Source organism: Panthera tigris, chromosome B3 (genome assembly GCF_018350195.1).
Source record: "Panthera tigris isolate Pti1 chromosome B3, P.tigris_Pti1_mat1.1, whole genome shotgun sequence".
In the NCBI taxonomy this organism is placed as follows: domain Eukaryota; kingdom Metazoa; phylum Chordata; class Mammalia; order Carnivora; family Felidae; genus Panthera; species Panthera tigris.
The window spans coordinates 126,138,545-126,160,470 of NC_056665.1; positions in this window are offsets into that span (position 1 = coordinate 126,138,545).

Genomic DNA, 21,926 nt, shown 5'->3' on the forward strand with positions numbered 1-21,926 from the left:
GAACTGATTCCCTTCTGCTTGTACAACATCAAAACCATGTTAGAGGAGCTCTGACAAGATTCTTTGGTACTGATGGAAAGGAAAAACTAATTCCTAATACTAAACTCATTGATTTTCAAAGACAGAATAATAACAACTCGATTTTTTGTTTTAATTTAAGGTCAGTGTTTATGCCTCTGGCATGTGGGGAAATTATTTGACTTGTAAACTGAGTATGTTTGATCTGGAACTATTCACAGAATGAGACAGCATGGTGTAATGAGAGCTTTCATGGGAAAACAAAACAGGGATTATACAATGGAAACACTTTTGGGGGTCTACACTGCTAGATATCATTATATGTGCATTTTTATCCCATCCTTACTAGATTTTATGTACAAAAATCATGTAGGCTATATCTACAGAAAATAAATTAAGGAGTTATATCAGGTACAACCAAAAGTCTAGCATAAAAGTGTTTCTTTTACTTTAATGGGTCTCTAGGAATTTGCAGTACCCTATGGATGAACTTCACACTGAAGTTTTGAAACATGCTTTTTTTTTCTTTTGAAGAACTATAAATGTCTCTTAGGAGGAAAAGGAAGAAAATGAAGAAAAATGAAAACAAGAGCTTTCACTTCTTATGTGATGATGATTATGACATTATTTAATTCATATCAAAACCCTTATTAAAATTGATATAAGGTAAATATTAATTTCCCATGACCAGATGAAAGAAATTGAAGCATCAAAGTTAATGGAATTGCCAGAGATGAATGACGTAGCTAGAAAATAAGCTTATCTAGTATTTAACCCCACCCTCTCTCTCTCCAAAGCCCAGCCTTATAACTGCTGTGGGGCTTTATCTGCCAAACTATAAGTTGTGAAACTGTAAAATCTGGATATCTTAGGCAGACTGTGTTATGCTTGGGAAGAACAATGAACATGGACTTTAAGTTGATGTTTGAGAATGATAAGGAAACAAGGACAATAAAAAATAATTATGAGGAACTGGTAAGATATCAATAGATAAATCTTCGGTGCTTAATCTAAAAGTAGGCAACATTAATTACTTTCAAGACATTGCTTCACATTTTCACACAACCAACGAGGGGATCATCACACCCACCCTGACATCTTTAGGAGTCCCTCCATTATAGGTTTATTCCACACTGCAAATCTTTAGGGAAGATGAAATTTAATATTCCACAATCAATCTTATCTGCTTATGAAACAAACATAATTACCTGACATTCTGTTTTGCATTTTCTTCTAAAATAGCAGAATAGGATATTCTTTTTTTTTAATTTCATTTTTTAAATTTACATCCAAATTACCATATAGTCAACAATGATTTCAGGAGTAGATTCCTTAATGCCCCTTAATAATTTAGCCCATCTCCCCTCCCACAACCCCTCCAGTAACCCTCTGTTTGTTCTCCATATTTAAGAGTCTCTTATGTTTTGTCCCCCTCCCTGTTTTTAGATTATTTTTGCTTCCCTTGTGTTCATCTGTTCTCTCTCTTAAGGTCCTCATGAGTGAAGTCTATATGATATTTGTCTTTCTCTGACTAATTTTGCTTAGCATAATATCCTCCAGTTTGATCCACGTAGTTGCAAATGGCAAGATTTCATTCTTTTTAATTGCCGAGTAATACTCCATTGTATATATATATCACATCTTCTTTATTCATTCATCCATCAATGGACATTTGGGTTCTTTCCGTACTTTGGCTATTGTTGGTAGTGCTGCTATAAACATTGGGGTGCATGTATCCCTTTGAAACAGCATACCTGTATCCCTTGGATAAATACCCAGTAGTGCAATTGCTGGGTTGTAGGGCGGTTCTATTTTTAACTTTTTGAGGAACCTCCACACTGTTTTCCAGAGTGGCTGCACCAGTTTGCATTCCCGCCAGCAGTGCAAAAGAGATCCTCTTTCTCCACATCTTTGCCAACGTCTGTTGTTGCCTGAGTTGTTAATATTAGCCATTCTGACAGATGTGAGGTGGTATCTCATTGTGGTTTTGATTTGTATTTCCCTGATGATGAGTGATGTTGAGCATTTTTTTCATGTGTCGGTTGGCAATCTGGATGTCTTCTTTGGAGAAGTGTCTTTTCATGTCTTTGGCCCATTTCTTCACTGGATTATTTGTTTCTTGGGTGTTGAGTTTGATAAGTTCTTTATAGATTTTGGATATCCTTTATCTGATACGTCATTTGCAAATATCTTCTCCCATTCTGTAGGTTGCCTTTTAGTTTTGCTGATTGTTTCCTTCGCTGTGCAGAAGCTTTTTATTTTGATGAGGTTCCAGTAGTTCATGTTTGCTTTTGTTTCCCTCGCCCCCTTGGACGTGTTGAGTAAGAAGTTGCTGTGGCCAAGATTAAAGAGATTTTTGCCTCCTTTCTCATGGAGGATTTTGATGGCTTCCTGTGTTACATTGAGGTCTTTCATCCATTTTGTTTCTTTTTGTGTATGGTGCAAGAAAGTGGGCCAGGTTAATTTTCTGCAAGTCGCTGTCCAGTTTTCCCAGCACCACTTGCTGAAAAGACTCTTTATTCCATTGGATATTCTTTCCTGCTTTGTCAAAGATTAGTTGGCCATATATTTGTGGGTCCATTTCTGGGTTCTCTATTCTGTTCCATTGATCTGAGAGTCTGTTTTTGTGCCAGTACCATACTGTCTTGATGATTACAGCTTTGCAGTATAGTTTGAAGTCCAGGATTGTGATGCCTCCTGCTTTGGTTTTCTTTTTCAAGATTGCTTTGGCTATTTGGGTTTTTTTCTGGTTCCATACAAATTTTAGGATTATTTGTTCTAGCTCTGTGAAGAATGCTGGTGTTACTTTGATAGGGATTGCATTGACTATGTAGATTGCTTTGGGTAGTATCACATTTTCCAATATTTGTTCTTCCTATCCAGGAGCATGGGATCTTTTTCCATTTTTTGGTGTCTTCTTCAATTTCTTTCATAAGCTTTCTATAGTTTTCAGTGTATAGATTTTTCACCTCTTTGGTTAGATTTATCCCTAGGTATTTTTGTGGTTTTTGCAGAATAGAAAATTCTTAATGAATTAATGACAGAACATAATAGCTGAGTGTCCACAGCAACATAAACTCCATGTTCTATATCCAGCCAGCCTCTTAAAGTCAAGAATAGCATACTGATATCAGAAAGCAAACACAATTACGTGATAGTACACTAGTGTTTCCACAAAACATTGGTAAACTGTAACAAACCTTTGCTCCACAAAGCTAGTAATAGTTCACTGAAAAACAACTGGGAAGCCATGTGCTAGGGGGAAGTGATGCGTACAGCTACCTACAAAATAGTTACTTCAGCCTTGACAACCTTGGGGACCTCCAGTATCTACAAGTAACCTCATTTCTCTCATCTACTCTCACAGTATGAAGGGAGCATTAAATTAGAATGTGACATTCTGTCCTAGTTTCCTTGGGCTGCCATGACAAATTTCCATGAACTGCATGACTTGAAACAACAGAAATGTTTTCCCTCAAAGTTCTGGAGGTAGAATTCCAAAATCAAGAGGTCAGCCGGTCCCTAATCCCTCTGTAACTCAGAGTAGAATCAATCCTTCTTTGCCTCTTGCTCCCATCTGATGATGACTATACATCCCTGGCATTTCTTGGCTTGCAGCTGCCTCACTACAATCCCTGCCTCTGTCATCATATGCCTGTCAACATTGCCTCCCCTCTCTGTGCCTGTCCTCATGTTCAAATTGACCCTTTCCATGAGGACATCAGTCTTATTGGATTAGTATCCATTAGTAATGACCTTGCTTTAACTTGATTGCCTCTGTAAAGACCCCATTTCCACGTTCTGTGACACAGGGGTTTAAGTATTCAACATATCTTTTTGGGGGACAAAATTCAACGCATAATACATACCATAAAGGACAGAACAAATCCACTGCATGCCACCATAAGAGACCACTAATGTTCCCCTTTGGTTGGAGGAAGCAGTGGAGGAGGATGGGGGACCAGGTGGCCTACTTTTTCCATTTCTGCTAGTGCTAGAAACTCCTTGTCAAAAACGGTCATGATGCTGCCTTTCTGTATACTCTCTGCTCTTTCAGTTGGTCAGAGATGACCCTTAGTATATGGTTGGAAAAGAGTTCATACCTTCATATATCAAGTACCCGCTTCATCAATCCTTTCCTCTGGTAAGAAATTCAACAAAGTCTTCATTTTGGCCTGGGATACAAAAGTTTAAGGATGGACAGTGGAGTGACACTTTGGAAAACCACTGGCTGCTAATACCCAATTGCTTTTTAGCCAAGTGAGGGTAACACAATTCTCATTTATATTGCTGGGAAATAATCAGTCCTTGAAGTTAGATAGTGTCTGGATCATTTAACATGAAGAAATAATGGAAAAAGAAGTTACTCTACTTAATCTGAACCATGCTAAAAGGGACTTAGTTTGACCTCCAAAAAAATGGAGTAGTGATGCCCCATCGCTTTTCAAATTGTGGACACGATAAGCATTTTTACAGCAAGAAGCAATAGAGAGCCCAGGAGCCTGCACAGTCTCCATTTGTCTTTCACATCAGGATAGAACAGACAAGGATCAAATTAAGAATAACTTGGAGACATTCTGTTGCCAGGAGAGCATTCTCCTTCACTAAAATTGAATAAAGTGGAAAATTGTTCATTATCAATATTGGATTATTTTATTTTGGGGAAAATGGCATCATTTAAAAGAGTTAAATAATCCACTTCTTTCTTATGTTTATACTTTTTTATTTTTAGAAACCATGTGTATATTCAGTATCTTGAAGCAATATTTGCTATAATGTAGAATAACATGTAGTAAGTGCCTACTATGTTAAAATTAATGTGCTTGGCTCTGTAATACCAAAGTTGAAAGGCCTTGGCTCAAGGTTGTTTTATATGATGCTTTTTTTTTTTGGTACTGTGCAATATTTATATTAAGCAGTTCATCACAACCAATATAGACAACTGCTTTAAAGTCAAGGGGAAACAAATTTGGCCAAATGCTGCATTTATTAAATTAGAGACCATGTAGACAGACAATTCTTCCTGTTAACTGGAGCTCTAGAAATTAAACCAGTCTACAGAAATTTTTAGATATTGCAAGAAGAGTGACATTTTTCTTTACATGCCATTCTTTCTCCCCAAATTGCTTATATCTTTGCAAGTACTTTCAAACCCTGAGAGGTGAGTATGTAAACTGAATTTAAAAACAATTTTTCTGACTGTTGGCAAGAATTTATCAATTAATAAGACAGTGCCTTCACTGTGTAATTTTTTCATTACCTCTGCTGTTGGGTGATAAAAAAAAAAAAAAACTTTAAATCAAGAGCTTCCTCTTAAGGTTGATGGAGGATATAAAACATAAACAAATGGCCATAATATTATATGCTATCTTCTGTATTAATAAGAACAACATGGGTTCCAAGAAGTCAGGACAAGAAGGATATCATGTCAATAAGCTACGCAGACTGAAGATGGCCTGTCTGTGGTTAGGAGAAACGGATGTGTTCTGGCTCACTATCGTTTTCCCTCATTGCCCTCCCACCCACACCCCCAGGCTCACTGAGTCATTGGGAAGAAAACAAAGATATTTATAAGCACAGTTTTCCATATACCATTCTTCTCAGAGGATCTGAACATTCAACTTTGAAAAATACTTGTGCATTGTAACCAGAATGATTCATTTACAATGACTTGTATTGAATCTTATTTTCATGTTCCTCTTAAAATATACCTAAAAATCTCACAGTTTCACTGAACTTTGGTTTTGATTTGACTAAACCAAAACCAAAAACTCCTCAGTAATGGGTTATCTCCATTTCTCTCTGGTATATTCCAGACCATTAGTAGAAAAGCAAAAAAAAAAAAAAAAAAAAAAAAAAAAAATCACTTAGCAATGGAATGTCCTTGATCAAGCAGTTTTTTCACCCAATTTTCCATTGTGTAGTTGACGTAAAAGACTTTTGGGAAATAAATACCATATTTGGTACACTATTTAATCTTTTCAGTAAAGCTAAACAATGTAAATGCTAATACAATATCCATCTGAGAATTTTGCTGCTGTGCTTCTTCTAGTTCTGCTAGTGACATGATCCTGGTTTTCTTTGAGATATTTGAAGATGAGAAAACTTCTTATCAGTGAGCCTTTGCCTTCTTTGCTATGGCAGCCATTCTGGGACCCTTGCTGTGATTTTCCTCATTCTAAAAATTTGAAGACCACATAACGAGCCACAGTTATCTACTAGCAGAATTATTTGCTCTCCAAATACCTCATGGATTAATATAAAAACTCTTGTTGGATTTGTGCAAATCAATAGCCTTCAGTTCTTCTTCCTGCTATAACTATCTTTTCTATTCTCCTCTCTCAATTTTTCTCATTAGTCAAAATGCCACTAACTCTCTCTGTTAGGGATTCTCATTATAGCCCGTCTTCCAAGGATTCTCTTGTCAAGGGCACTAAACTAGTCAGGGTTCTTGGCTTCAAACAGCAGAAGCCAGTTCTATGAAGTTAAGTGGAAAAAGAATTTAGAGAGAATAATGGTGGTCTCACAGGGGCTAAGGGAAGCCTGGAGAATCAGAATGTGGAAGGAATCAGTGGTGGCTGAGGTAGTGAGCACCACACTCCTACCAACTATAGAGAGAATCGGGCTGGACATCCAATCCACAACAGTCATCATCACATTGCTGACTCTAGACCCTCCCTGCTATAGTCACCATTGTTGCCTGTGCTGAGGTGAATTCTCTATTGCTCCTTGGGTCATTGACCATAAGATTAAAATCATGAGTGTAAATATCCACCTGGCCAAACCATGTTTATTCCTTTGTTGCCAAGAGTTAGGGAGACCGAGTGATGGGCATATGCAGTTTTTAAAATGAAAAATGAGGTTCCTGCTTCTACCAAAGTTCATACAGTGGTTGATCAATGGTTGATTCCCCAAAAGCAGAAGACCATCATATCCAAAACAGGCAAAACAAACAACAGCAGCAACAAAATGGCAAATGTCAATTACTAAAAATGGTCTGTAATATGGACACATTATGCAGAAATCACTAAGATGTGCTCCTGTTTTAAAACTTAGCAGTTCATTTGGATAGACACATCAACAAATCAAAATGATGTATTCTTGTATAGATTATGGGACATTTCACAGATTATGTTGGAATCACAGAGGTTGGAGGAAAGAAATCTGCATATAATAATCTGGAAAGACACCTAGAGATGCTGTTTGTTCCAAGAATAATAATTGTGCCTATTTAAAAATTGCTTTTTTTCTTAAGTTACTAATCTATGTAAACCCCTGACATATATTAACATTTGCAAACTTCCTACCAGGAATCAGACACAGATGGCCATTACTGCGGCCATTCTACAAACAATGATCAAAGAAATTAGTACACAAATTTAAACAGTTAGTAAATGGCTGAGTCAGAATGTAAACTCAGGATTTCAGATACTCTTCATCTTCTAACTACCGTATAAGGAGAAAAAGATAAGACCCAGCCAAATGTAGTGTTCACAATGGGTGAAAGCAAGAGCTGTGAATGCTAGCAAAATTTGTGGAACTAGGAAAAGCCAGTAAAGTAATAATAACAGTTATTTTATTGAGGATTACTACATGCTACAAATAGATCCAAGAGCTTTCCATGTCTTGTTCATTCAGTGCTCACACGAACCCAATGAATCAAGTATTATTATTAGAAATCCAATTTTACTAATAAGAAAATTGATAAGGTCAAGTGATTACCAAGGTTTCACAGTTAGTGTGTCTTTCAGTAGTCTATTGCTTCCAAACAGACCTGAAACTCTGGCCTAAAATTAAACAAAACAAAACAAAACACAGGCATTTTCTTTCATGATTCTGTGGCACAACTCGGGACAGCTGGAGAGATTTTTTTTTATACGAGTGGGCTTGAATGTTCAAGGTGGCTCACTGACATATTTGGTGTCTTTTGGGGATGGCTGGGTGTCCCCCTCTTGGCCTCTTCACCTCCAAGTGACCTCTCCCGATAGTTGACGTCTCCACATGGTCTCTCAGGCAGGGTAACCAGATCTTTTACATGGTAGCTCAGGGCTCTCAAAAGCACAACAGCAGAAGCTGTCAGGCTTTCTTTTTTTTTTTTTTAATTTTTTTTTAACATTTTATTTATTTTTGAGACAGAGAGAGACAGAGCATGAATGGGGGAGGGTCAGAGAGAGGGAGACACAGAATCTGAAACAGGCTCCAGGCTCTGAGCTGTCAGCACAGAGCCCGACGTGGGGCTCGAACTCACGGAGTGCGAGATCATGACCTGAGCCGAAGTCGGCCGCTTAACCGACTGAGCCACCCAGGTGTCCCTGTCAGGCTTTCTTAAGGCTTAGGCCTGGAACTTTAATAGCTTCATCTTTATTATTTTCTATTGGCTAAAGTGAACTATAGGCTCAGACAAGATTCAGTGTGCAAGAAGACTATACAAGAGTATGAGTTAGGGAAAGAAATGTGTATGGGGGCCACCTTTGGAGAACTAGTTACCACAAGATCTTGCGTAGCTAGGATTGACAACCAGGTGTCCTGACCTAGAGCCTATGCATTTTAACATAAAGTCTGTGGAAGTCAGGAATGTATAGGAGAGGGTGGGAAACAAGAATGACCAGAGAAAGGTTATAGAATCACACTCTGAGGACAGAAGGCAAAGGATGTATACGAAGCTAAATGACATTTTTTTTCTTTCTGTTTACTTGACCACCAGCAACTCATGCTTAAATTTGTTCTTCATTACTATTTTATATATTGGAAATTAGGGGAAATCTCCAGGTTCTCAAAAATGGTCATCTCTCTTAAATTAGGAATTCTGCTTCTCTATCCAATTCACATTAATGGAGAAACAGGCTGGATGAGAGGAAAGAAAAAGGAAATCATTCACTAATCAATTTGTTTAGGAAGCAGATTCTTTTTTTTTTTAATTTTTATTTTTGAGAGAGAGAGCACGGGAGGAGCAGAAAGAGAGGGAGACACAGAATCTGAAGCAAGCTCCAGGATCCGAGCTGTCAGCACAGAGCCTGACACCATGCTCAAACTCACGAACTGCAAGATCATGACCTGAGCTGACATCAGAGGCTTAGCCAACCAAGCCACCCAGGCGCCCCTAGGAAGCAGATGCTAAAGTTAATACACCCTTCATCTTTCTGTTCTTTCACTTTCTTCCCTTCATGATCTTTGATTCTAAAAGTGACAAAAATATGTATCCTCATGTGTTTTCACAACCCCCCCACTGTTTATTGAAATGCCTATAGGTGCCACATTGAGTGGCACATAATTGAAGGATTTCACTGGGGATAAAGATGCAGTGTGATCAATGAGCAATAGAAGGGGGAGTGTTGAGTGTGTCATTGGTGTAACCCACATTAGGAAGAACAATGATCCAGAGAAGGAACAGGTACACAATTAAGTTCAGCTTCCACAAAGTTGAGAAAAAATATCTGATGGTGGTAGAGCTGGTGCAAGGCTCCGTGAAACATTTTCAGGAGTCTAAACTTTTTTAAATCTGAAAATGCATTGAATTAAATTAATGTCACTGTCAACTCTAGGATAACTGCATTCTTCAAGATCGAATTCTAAATTCTCACCAATTAAAAAGAAACAGTATCTACATTAATTTTCATGAATGTAATGCTGTTGTCTTCATATTGTAAACTTTTCATTCCTTTACAAGATGTGTGATTATTTACCAATTCCTCCACCTTAGAGAAAAGTAGCTCAGAAGTCCTCCTGAACATTACATTTACAAGGGAGCAGATCCACTTATGTTCAGGAAAAAAAGGAAGTTCCAAACAAGGAAGAAGTAGTCTTAGGAGGTCAAATCAATGATCTATATAGGAAATAAATGGAATTGATTTGAAAGAACAAGCTAGCCACACCACCTTTGTGAGTTTCTTGTTAATGAACAGAATATTTGGAAAAGTTACAGTCGTTCCCTCTGTCAAAGAGCTCACTCTGCTTTTGCTAATTCTATCAGTCTTTAGCAATAAATTTTATAATAATTTATCTTACACTCTCAACTAAAAGATTTATGAATATCAGCGGAAGATTTCTGAATGGTCCATTTTTTTTTCCATTAGAAAAGGTATGCAAATTGGACTAATTGTTATTTGGACTAAATGTTTATCTCCACCCACCCCCAAATGCATATACTGAAATCTTGACACTCATGGTGATATTAGGGAGTGGAGCCTCTAGGAGATATTTAGGTCAAGAGAATGGAGCCATTATGAATGAGATTAGTGACCTTCTGAAAGAGATCCCTTAGAGTTCCCTCACCCCATCCATCATGTGACGACACAGGGAGAGAATGGCTGTCTATGAACCAGAAAGCAGACTCTCACAGGTACCCAACCTGCCGGCATCTTCATCTTGGAACTTCGCAACTTTCAGAACTGAAATAAATGTTTGCTGTTTAGGACAACCTATCTGTGATATTTTTGTTTTAGGACCCTAAACGAATACACAAATCAAATCCAACATGTTTTTAAACCAGTGAGTATTCCTAGTCACTGAGTGCTGTTAGAATGTCAGACAGAAAGCCAAGAAGCTACCAAAATATCAAGTGTGTGCCAGGGATGGTGGAGCATTTTCTCACCCTACAATCAACATAATATTTCTCCATTGAATCAATGAATGTTTGATTATCTGTCTTTAGGAAAGCCCCAGGCCTTTTAAACATATTAGGCTAAGCCTCTTCACCCAGGAGCATCTCCCCATCCACTGATTTGGGACCTTAATTATATCTGTGAAATCTCTTTTGTCATACAATGCAACAAACATGGGAATATCTCCTCATATTCACAGATTCTATCTACATTAAAGTTTAGGAATCACAAAAGGTCAAGTGTCATTGAATGTCATCCTAGATTTCTGTTTATCACAGCATATATTCAGAGAGCATTATAGAAACACCCACTACTGTAAACAGAAATCTGTACGCTTTTACTATTGCTTCTGCCTTAATCCTATGTCACAAAACTACTTAAGAAATACAAAGAAATTTATAGGACAGAAATGTAATGAGCTTTGTATTGGCTGTTGTATGATGACCGTGTCAGTTAAAGAATTAATCATGGAATACGTCGACCTGGAAGCATTTTCAGTTGCCAGAGTCGGTCCTCCTAGTACAACATGTATCAATGAAATCCTCAATAACATCAAAGGAATTAACTACAGAGTAACAGCAGACCACCAACACAATCATAAGAAGCTGAGAGCAATAGTTTTTATGAAAGGAAAAAAAAACCTCCCACAGTAATTTTCAAAATCAACAATACTTCAATGAAATCGGAAGTTCCTTTCTGGAACTTCCTCTTACCCCTATGCTTCTCCTCCCAGAGGGGCATGACAGGGATTGGCTGAGCTGAGCATCAGAGGATTGACCTTTTCAGAAGAGTCGCGCTAAGTCTAGAGACTGTGTAGCTGCAGGAAAGAAAAAATCTAAGTGAATGGTAATAATGATAATAACAATTTGGTCAACCATGCTAGCAGAAAGACTGAATTATCTTTGTATGTTTTAATAGAAAATATTATTAAGTCATTGTGAGATGAAGAGGCAAAAAATATTAAGTAGGCAAAAATATGGGAAAAAAATGTATTATGGGGGCATGCACCAGGCAATTAACTGATGATAACAATTATAATAAGTTTCTAATGTCATTTCTGGATTTTTGATGCTTATGATATTATTTAAATTTTAAGTGTGAAATTTATTGTTAATTTTTATTTTATTTAAAATATTTACTTTTGTACCTGACATTGTATTTTCAATTATATACTATTTTTTTAAAGAGTCTTTCACCCAAAACGTATGTTCCTTTTTCTATAGAACCTAGAACTACACACAAGTATTAGATATCTGTTGCTTCTCCTTTTTTTAAATTGAAGTATAATGGATTTGCAGTGTTGTATTAGTTTCAGGTGTGCAATATGATTCAATAATTCTATACATTTTTCAGTGTTCATTATGATAAGTGTACACTTAATCCCTTTTACCTATTTCACTCATCCCCCCTCACTACTCTTATGGGAACCTGTATTTAAAAGTCTGTGTTTTTGGTTTTTTTTCCTTTGTTATTTTATTTTGCTTCTTACATTCCAAATATGAGTGATATCATATGGTAATTATAATTTCCTGACTTATTTCGCTTAGCATTGTACCCTCTAGGTTCGTCCATGTCTCAAATGGCAAGATCTCATTCTTTTTTATGGCTGAGTAATATTCCACTGTGTCTGTTTGTACACACCACATCTTCTTTATCCACTCATCCATCAGTGGATACTTGGGTTGTTTCCATATATATCTTGGCTATTGTAAATGATACTGCAATAACATAGGATTACATATGTCTTTTTAAATTCATGTTTTTGTTTTCTGCGGTAGATACCCAGTAGTGGAATTACTGGATCATATGGTAATCCTATTTTTAATTTTTTAAGTAACCATACTGTTTTTCATTGCATTCCCACCAGTGGTGCACCAGGAGTTCCTTTCCCTCTACAAACTCATCAACGCTTGTTATTTTGTGTCTTTTTTATTTTAGCTATTCTGACAAGTGCAAAGTAAGTACTTCATTGTGGTTTTGATATGCATTTCCCCAATGATTAGTGACGGTGAGCATCTTTTCATGAGTCTGTCATTTGTATGTATTCTTTGGAAAAATATCTATTCAGGTCCTTTCCCCATTGTAATAAGATTATTTGTGTGTGTGTGTGTGTGTGTGTGTGTGTGTGTGTGTGTGTGTGTGTTGAGTTGTATACATTCTTTATGTATTTTGGATATTGAGCCTTTATCAGATGTATCATTTGCAGATATCTTCTCCCATTCAGTTTTGTTGCCTTCTGTTTGGTTGGCAGTTTCCTTCACAGTGCAAAAGCTCTTTATTTGGTGTAGTTCCAACAGCTTAATTTTGCTTTTGGTTCCCTTGTCTAAGAAGGCATATCTAGAAAACTATTTTTATAACCGATGTCAAAGAAATTACTGCCTATGTTTTTATTCTAGTTTTATGGCTTCAGGACTCACATTTAGGTCTTTAAATTCATTTTAAGTTTATTTTTGTGTGTGGTGTAAAAAAGTAACCAGATTTACTCTTTTTCAGGCAACTGTCCATTTTCCCCAGAACCATTTGTTAAACATACTGTCTTTTCCCCATTGTATATTCTTGCCTCCTTTGTCATAGATTGACTATATAAGCATGGGTTTATTTCCGGCATGTCTATTGTTTTCTATTGATCTGTGTGTGTGTTTTGTTTTGTTTTGTTTTTATTTGTTTTTTTTTAATTTGTTTTGTTTTTTGGGTTTTTTTTGTTTGTTTGTTTTTTGCCAGTACTGTACTGCTTTGTTTACTACAGCTTTGTAGTACATCTTGAAATCTGGGATTGTGATACCTCCAGCTTTGCTCTTCTTTCTCAAGACTGCTTTGGCTATTCAGGATCTTGTGTAGTGCCATACAAATTTTAGTGTTATTTGTTCTAGTTCTTTGAAAACTGTTGGTGTTTTGATAGAGATGGCATTAAATCTGGAGATTGCTTTGGGCAGTATGACTATTTTAACAATATTGGTTCTCCAGTCCACGAGCATGGAGTAACTTCCCATTTGTTTAATTCTTTAATTTCTTTAATTTCTTTCATCTTTAAATTCTTGAAAATCTTTCATCAATGGTTTATAGTTTTTGAAATACATGTCTTTTACCTCCTTTAAGTTTATTCCTAGGTATTTTATTATTTTTGGTGTAATTGTAAATGGGATTGTTTTCTTAATTTCTCTTTCTGCTACTTCATTATTAGTGTATACAAATGCAACAGATTTCCATGTATTGATTTGTATCCTGTGAATTTAATGATTTTATTCATTAATTCTAGTAGTTTTTTGATAGAGTCTTTAGGGATTTTTAAATAGAGGATACTATCATCTGCAAATAATGAAAGTTTTACCTCTTTCCTTACCAATTTGAATGACTTTTCTTCCTTTTTTTTGTTTGTTTTTGTGGTTTGTTTGTTTTTCATTTTTGTGATATTTTTGTCTGATTGTTGTGGCTAGGACTTCTAATACTATGTTGAATACAAGTGATGAGAGTGGACATCCTTGTCTTTCTCCTGATCTTAGAGGAAAAGCTCTGTTTTTCACCATTGAGTCTGATGTTAGCTGTGGGTTTTTCATATATGGCCTTTATTATGTTCGGGTATGTTTCCTCTAAACCTACTTTGTTGAGAGTTTTTTTATCCTGAATGGATGAGGATCTGTTGCTTCTTACCCAGTCATGCTATGAAAATAATATCCCCAATATGCTTTCTTAAGCCTCAAAGGAATTAACAATTTTCATGTCAGGATTTATGATAATTGTTTAAGCTAAATTACAGTAGATTTGAAATTTGTTTTTATCTAAAATCTTGGATAACAATAGAATGGGCTAACACTATCATTTGGGGGAACATAAAGTTTGTATATTTAAGAATTCACTAAAAATTATAGGAGTAACATCCACAGACTGAACTTACCTAATGCAGATGGGCACAATAGCTCTCTTATCCAGGTTTCTTCAGAGGTACTTTTGTCATTTCCATTTTTAAAATTCTTCTAAAGTTGTAGAGATATTGTCTTATATAATTTTGTGTGCAAATTTGTTTCATTTTATAATTTTTATATAAATGTATTCCTTTTTATATTTTTTAATTCAATGTTGGCATGCCTTAAAGAGTATATAATTTGAATTTTAGTCCATATAAGTACATAAGCAGAATATACTCAATGGCTGCATAATATTCCAGCTACGGTTTTACCATAGATTTTTAAAGCATTTGTCCATTAACCATAACCAAAATATCTAGCAGCTTTTATTATATCTGGTGACCCAGTGGAGGTCATTATACATACATAATTTCTCAGCTAAGTTAGTAAACTATAGAATAGGTACTAAAAGTGAAATACTTGAAAGAGTATGTAACTTTTTAAAAAAAAGTATTTGTTTTTGGGAGCGTGTAAGAGGGGGAGGGGCAGAGAGAGGAAGACAGAGGATCCAAATTGCACTCTGCGCTGACAGGCTGACCTCGCTGAGCCCAATGTGGGGCTTGAACTCACAAACCACGAGATCATGGCCATACACTCCACTGAGCCATCCAGGTGTCACAAGAGTATGTAACTTTTAAATGTTGAAATTATCTAGTTCTCCATAACAATGTGTGAGTGCCTATTCTCTCAGACTCTCTCTAGTACTATGTTATCAGTTTTCATTGTTTTGCCAATTGATAGCTGAAAAGCCGTTATCACATATTTTATTCTAACATTTTATTATGAAAAATTTTAAAAATACAGAGTAGTTAAAATCATTTTACAATGACTACCCATATAACCACTGTCTAGATCCTAACATTAACATGTTACTAAACCTGTTTCATGTATTTCTTGATGTAGCCAGCTTACTAACATACCATATGGTTTTATTTTGCTTTTATTAAGAACAAAATTGTGTGTTATATGAACGATTTTTTTCATACTATTTGGCTATATTTCCATTGAGTTCTCTTTAGAATTTGTGTAACTCTTTATAAAAGAACTAAGTCCTTTTCCTGTGCTATGATTTACACGTGCATATTAATTTTTACATTTTTGCCATGCAGAATTGCATTTTTTACTTTTATGTAGCCTTATCTCTTAATGTATTATTTACTCCTTATGCATTATATGTACTCCACAGAAAAACTCCCATTTTCTGAAACTGTAATCTTCCTATAGTTTATTCCTAAATATCATGGTTTATTTTGTTGTGATTTAAATGTACAACCTACTAATATTTATTTTGCTGCAAGGTTAGAAGTGTTAATTCAGTTTTATATTAAATGATTTGTCCCCATAATTTGTTTTTTAAAAATATATTGACCTCTTCTATTATGAAATTGATTTTTGTACTCTATTTCCATATTGATTTGGGTGTACCTCTAGATTTGCTTTTCTCTTCCATTGACATAACATTATTTTAGTCATTGAAAATTTACAATTTGCATTGGTATTCTCTATCTCATCCCCATTGCCCTTCTTTGTAAGCATTTTTTTTTTTGGCTGTTTTTACATGTTTTTTTCCTACATCACCTTTAGTATCCTTTGGACAAGTTTGAAATCCTCTTGGTAATTTTTGGAAGAAATGTGCTAAATTTATGAATTTATAAAAGATAATTGGCATGTTTTTCTGTTTAGTTTTTTTCCATCAAAATATGATCTTTTATTTGGTTGTCTTTTGTCCTTCAATATAATTTTGGTCTTATTCCTAAGGATCTTGCATGGTTTTGAAAATTTCTCCAATTCTTCATTTCTAAGTTGCTATGGAAAATGTGATCTTTTATTTCCATGTATCTTCTGCCTGCTAACATTTGACTATATGAAAACAATTTCTTTGTGTATATCAGTGTTTACCCAATTATTTATAATTTTCCTAGATTAGCAGTTGTCTGTTTTCCATCAAAAATTTTTTTCAGAAAAATATATTTTTTCACCTTTCTTTACATTTACTCTCTTATTGCTGTCTGTTTCTAAGTTTGTTAGCAAGTGCTTGCAGGATAATATGAAGTAGTATAATATAAAAGTCCTCTCTGCTTTCTGACTCAATCTGGAATGTTTCTAGTATCTCCCCTATTATACATCATACTTGCTATGTATGGGTTGTTATATCCATATCTTCAATAGATAGGTGGATAGATACATAGATTAGATAGATGATAAATATATTTTCATAGTTTTATAATTAGTATACATGCATGTATCCATAGTATGTATATGTTATCATATACTACATATCCTAAACTACATATGAGTATATATAAGAAAATAATCATATAGTCAAGATTCAAAAATATTTTTAAAAAGACAATACTGAATTTTATCAGGTACTATTTCAGTACTTATGGAGATAAAGATTTTCATATTTACATATTAATATGTGTATTATTGCAGTAGATATCTTTCATTTCTGAAACAAGCTTGACTTAGGGCATGTCATTTATTTAATGTGTGTCAAAACTATGTCTTAATGCTTATTAAAGGTTTCTATGTGTTAATTAGTAAAACTGATCTCCAATTTTCTTTTTGTTTGTAGTATATTTGTAAAATTTTGGCATTACTGTTATGCTACATTTTTGTAGAAAGTACATTTTCCCTACATTTTTAGTCTGAAATAATCTAAATATATTTCAAGTTATTTGTTCTTAAGATGTTTGAAAAATAACTCCATAAGACTTATGACCAAAGTTCTTTTCTATATCTCCTTTGATAATGCTTCATATCTGGAATTTCTGTTTCACATAGGGTAAAATTTGGTAATTTCTATTTCCTCAGTAATCATATTTTATCCAGATTCTGAAATAGATTTACATATAAAGCTGAGAATATTGCCCTGGTGGTCTTTTAATTTTTTTCTAAAGTTTTTGTAATTTCAATGTTATCGTTTCTTATTTTGTACATTTATGCTTTCTTCCCCTGTTTCCTTTATTACTTAAGAATTCGAGGGGTGCCTGGGGGGCTCAGTCAGTCAAGCGCCCGACTTTGGCTCAGGTCATAATCTTGCAGTTCGTGGGTTCGAGCCCCATGTTGGGGGCTCTGACAGCTCAGAGCCTGGAGCCTGCTTCAGATTCTGTGTCTCCCTCTCTTTCTCTGACCCTCCCCTGCTCACACTCTGTCTCTTTGTCTCTCTCTTAAAAATAAATAAACATTAAAACAATTTTTGTTTATTTATCCCCGTCAGTGAATCATATCTTAAAGGGGTTTGTTAGTTTTCAAAATTGTTTTTCTGCTTTATTTCTGTTTTTATGTATATTGATTTCTATATTTCCCCTTTCTATAGTTTTTTGCTGTTCTGTACTGCTTGAAGTCTAATGTTTATTTGCATTCTTTCAAGCTTGTTAATACACGCATTTAAGACACAAATTTTCTTTTGTCCTTGTTTATTCTTACATATGTTCTGATTTATAATGTCTTAACTATTATTTTATTCATATTAGGCTCTTATGGTTTTCATTTTTATTTGAACCAAGGGATGATGATGCTTGAGATTCTTTTTTATTTTTTAATTACTAGGTGATAACATTTAAAATTTTTTTTCTTTTTGATTTTCATTTTGCTTCCAAGTCTGTTAATAGTAATTTCTAATTTTATTACATTGTAAATAAAGAATACTGGCCAAGCATTTACTCCATTTTGTGGGAATTTATTAAATATTCATTTCTAACTGTAGTATTATTCCTCTTAAAGCTTCTTCTCAAAGAAAAATAATATTAAAATTAAGCATGTCAGTCTAAGATCCGAATGCCTAAGAAGGGAAGATTTTCGACTGCAACACTGTCAAGGAAGGCCTTCTTGAGAAAATTCTCCACCAGCTACTTCTGTCAAACCAGCTGCAGCCAATTGTGCGCAAAGAGAAAGTGAAAATGGCTCTCACTCAACAGTTACAAGGTGTCATTTAAAGAACATCAAATTCACAACCACACAAAGACCTTCCTGGAAGTGAAGGTCATCATCTATCTAGAGATGTGACTTGACTTTGATTTCCAGATATTTTATTTTTTCCCACTTGAGAAGGAACACTTCACTTTCCAAGCATGACATTGCAGGGCAGAGCTTGATTTCCCAAGATCAGAAAATATTTATTGTCCCCTTGTCATTTTGTCAATGACATCTCATTCCTTGTCTTAGTTTGAAGAGTAAGACAAAAAAAAAATAAGAATCATGTGATGATACCTGAAAGTGTAATATATTTTTCTATCATCTGCCTAGAGCTGTAATGGTCTAAGATAATATTTTCATCACATATTTAATCACTAAAATTCTGGCATCATGCTTTCTTGCTTCTCCATCCTGCAACATAGTGTGGTTCCAAAACCAAGGGTGATAACATAAAATGTGGAAAAGTCAAAATATAACATGTTGCTCCTTACATGTGTTGTTTAAAATAATACATACACACTCCATATAAACATTCACTTGGAATCACTCCCAGAGCATGCTAGTGTTATCAGTTACAAGAATCCTAGAATGAACTGGAAAGATAGTGTTGGATCTTACCACCTGAAGGAGACCTGAGCATTAATGTTACTGAGAAATGAGATTAACTTCTTCCAAAATATGATTCAGTGAAATACTCTTTAGTTGGCATCTTTTTCATTTTCATGTTAAATTGGAGCAGTCAACTCCCTATGTCTATGGCTAAAATTCACTGTAATGAAGAGAGAAAAAAGATCAATGATATTGAATCTGGAAAAAATCCAAAGACTGAAGACTGTTTTCCAAATTTAAGTCTAGTTTATATACAAGTCTGTCCTCCCTCTAGTTCACTTCCTGGTAAAATGAATCCCGTTTCTGTGACCCCTTGGATGCACCAGTCTACCCTTTACTCCCCATGGGAACTGACTATATTTTGTGATCATAGGGCCAAAGAAAATTTAGAATCTGCTATCTTTTTCTAACCAGAACAAAAGGCTCTTGTGACTTACGTAAATACAGTAAACATTTATTGGGGAAACTTATCCTAGAGTTTTTAAATTTCTCATGTACGATTTTATTGGTCTCATAATTCACATATTGTAATGAAGCAAGATGATTTCTCTCGGAAATTTCCCGGTGAGAATAAAATTATTAAATATCATCATCACTGATAATAATTAAACTTTATTACCTCAACTTCAGTCCTGTCAGATCAGGCTTCCCAGAGGGGAGCCTATGTGTGAGAGGCCTTAGAAGACAGTATGGTGAAAAGTACAGCATTGAAACTAATGGAACACCTGGTTACAGACAGAACCTAACAGCCCAAAGATGATGCCAAAGAACTCTTTGGATAGGTTTGCTGCACAGCTATGTTCCATTCTTGCTATCTTTAACCAATGCTTGGGAAAGAATATGCCTTCCCAACAAGAAATAAGAATGCTAGAAATCAAAATTAAAGAAGACTAGCAGGAAAGGGACAATGGGGAGGGGTCATTAGAGATTGAATGATAGCCACTGTTTTAAAACATCACTTCAGTGCACTTTTTCTCTTTTAAAACATTTAGCAGGAGCTATGTAGCAGGTTATAGATATTAGGTGATTTATCAGAAATGCATTTAGCTAATAAGTGCTGAAAGCAGCATTCAAAACAAGGGCACCCTGCTTCAAGGTGCATACACATTTTTAGTTTTCAACTACACGATGCTGTTTTTCATTGGTGGGAGGAAGAAAATATGTGAAGGAGATAAATGAGCAAGAATCTGTTTAGTTGGCATTGGTAAATATTTGGCTGCGGTTAATTTTAACTCAGCTGCTTAAAGTGCACAGTAATTAGCCTGGTCGCCTTGAGGATAGTCTTAAATGAGGATGCCTGGATGGACGAAGATTGTTATGATGAGCGGAAGTAATCAAACTTGCGAAGTTGGCAAAGATGACGCTAGGGGAACAGGGAAAAAGCAAAGTACAGTTTTGCATGCTGATGACTTCAAAGCAAAACTCACCAAGCTCATAGGTCAATGGAATGTTACTCTAGGCTGGTGGAGACTCTTACACAATCTCCAACTTTGGATGCATAGAAACTCACATGATTGGATCAAGTTAAAGGCACAGCAATCATATATTTATAATTCTTGTGGATCCAGAATTTAAAAGGCCCCATGGATACTGTGCTTAGCCCTCATTTGTTTTCCTTATCTTATTTGAACTCTAGATTCCTGTTTTAATTTTCACAAAATTTGAGAAATGGGTGCTCTCAATGTCACCCTGACACATCTTTTGTATGAATTCAGGAGAATGAACCCAGTCAACAAGCTAAGAATGAGAAAGCTTCAACAAATGAAAATATTTTTCAAGATGAGGAGCTTCATCTTTTCTACTACCAGTCTAATAGGTTAAACTGGAAATAAAGACAAGGAGATATAGACAAGATGATATAGGAGAGTTAAAGAAAGAAGAGGCTAAAAGAGGATATAAGGAGAGGATAGAGGAGTTCCTGGGTGCTTCAACTGGTTAAGCATATGACTCTTGGTTTCTGCTCAGGTCATGATCTTATAGTTTGTGAGTTCGACCTCCACGTCAGGCTCTGCACTGACAATGCGCAGCCTGCTTGGGATTCTCTCTCTCTCTCTGTCCCTCCCCTGCTCACACACTCTCAGAACAAATAAATAAACTTAAAACAAGTAAGAGGATAGAAGGAAGAGAAGTCAAATACCAAAGAATGAAAAGAAGAAAGAAATGTGTTGAGATTTATGATCTCCAATATGATGATTTAAACATCTTGAGGAACTGAAATAGGACTGACTTCTAATCCACTACCATTTTTTTGTTTTCATTAACCAGTCTGACATTTCATATAAAGATAAAGCATTTTTAACTGATTGATTTATGCTTTTAGTGAGACTTCAGATCATCACCTCAAAGTTAATTTTAAAAGTAAGAATGGATGGGGAGGGGAAAGAAGGAGACAGAAGGGCACGAGTTCCTTAGAAGAAAATAGCAATTTTTACTCTGTAACATGAACACTGAATTTCAGATAAGTAGTCACTTTGGTAGCGGGCTTGATGTACAGGCCCATGGGGATGTTTTCATACCTGAAATGGGGATATACTTATCTCTGTCTTTCCTTTCTCTTGAGCTCACATAGGCTCCCAGATTTTAAGCAGTTCTTAAAGACACACACTCACGTACACACAACCCTTCATTGTTCTTCAAGTAATTTGGTAATCTATATTCACACCACGTTAAACATGTAGAATATGGTTACTGGGCAAGTCTTTCAGCTGTGAACTGTGTGGTAGCCAGGGAAGCAAGATTTAATGCTAGAGAAATTTAGTGCAGCCCAAAGAGGAGGGCTTAAATCCAGGAGACCCTGGAGACCCTGGAGACCCTCCCTACCTCCAGTCACTATGGAAATGACAGGTCCTTTAGACACTAGGCCTGGGGAGCATCT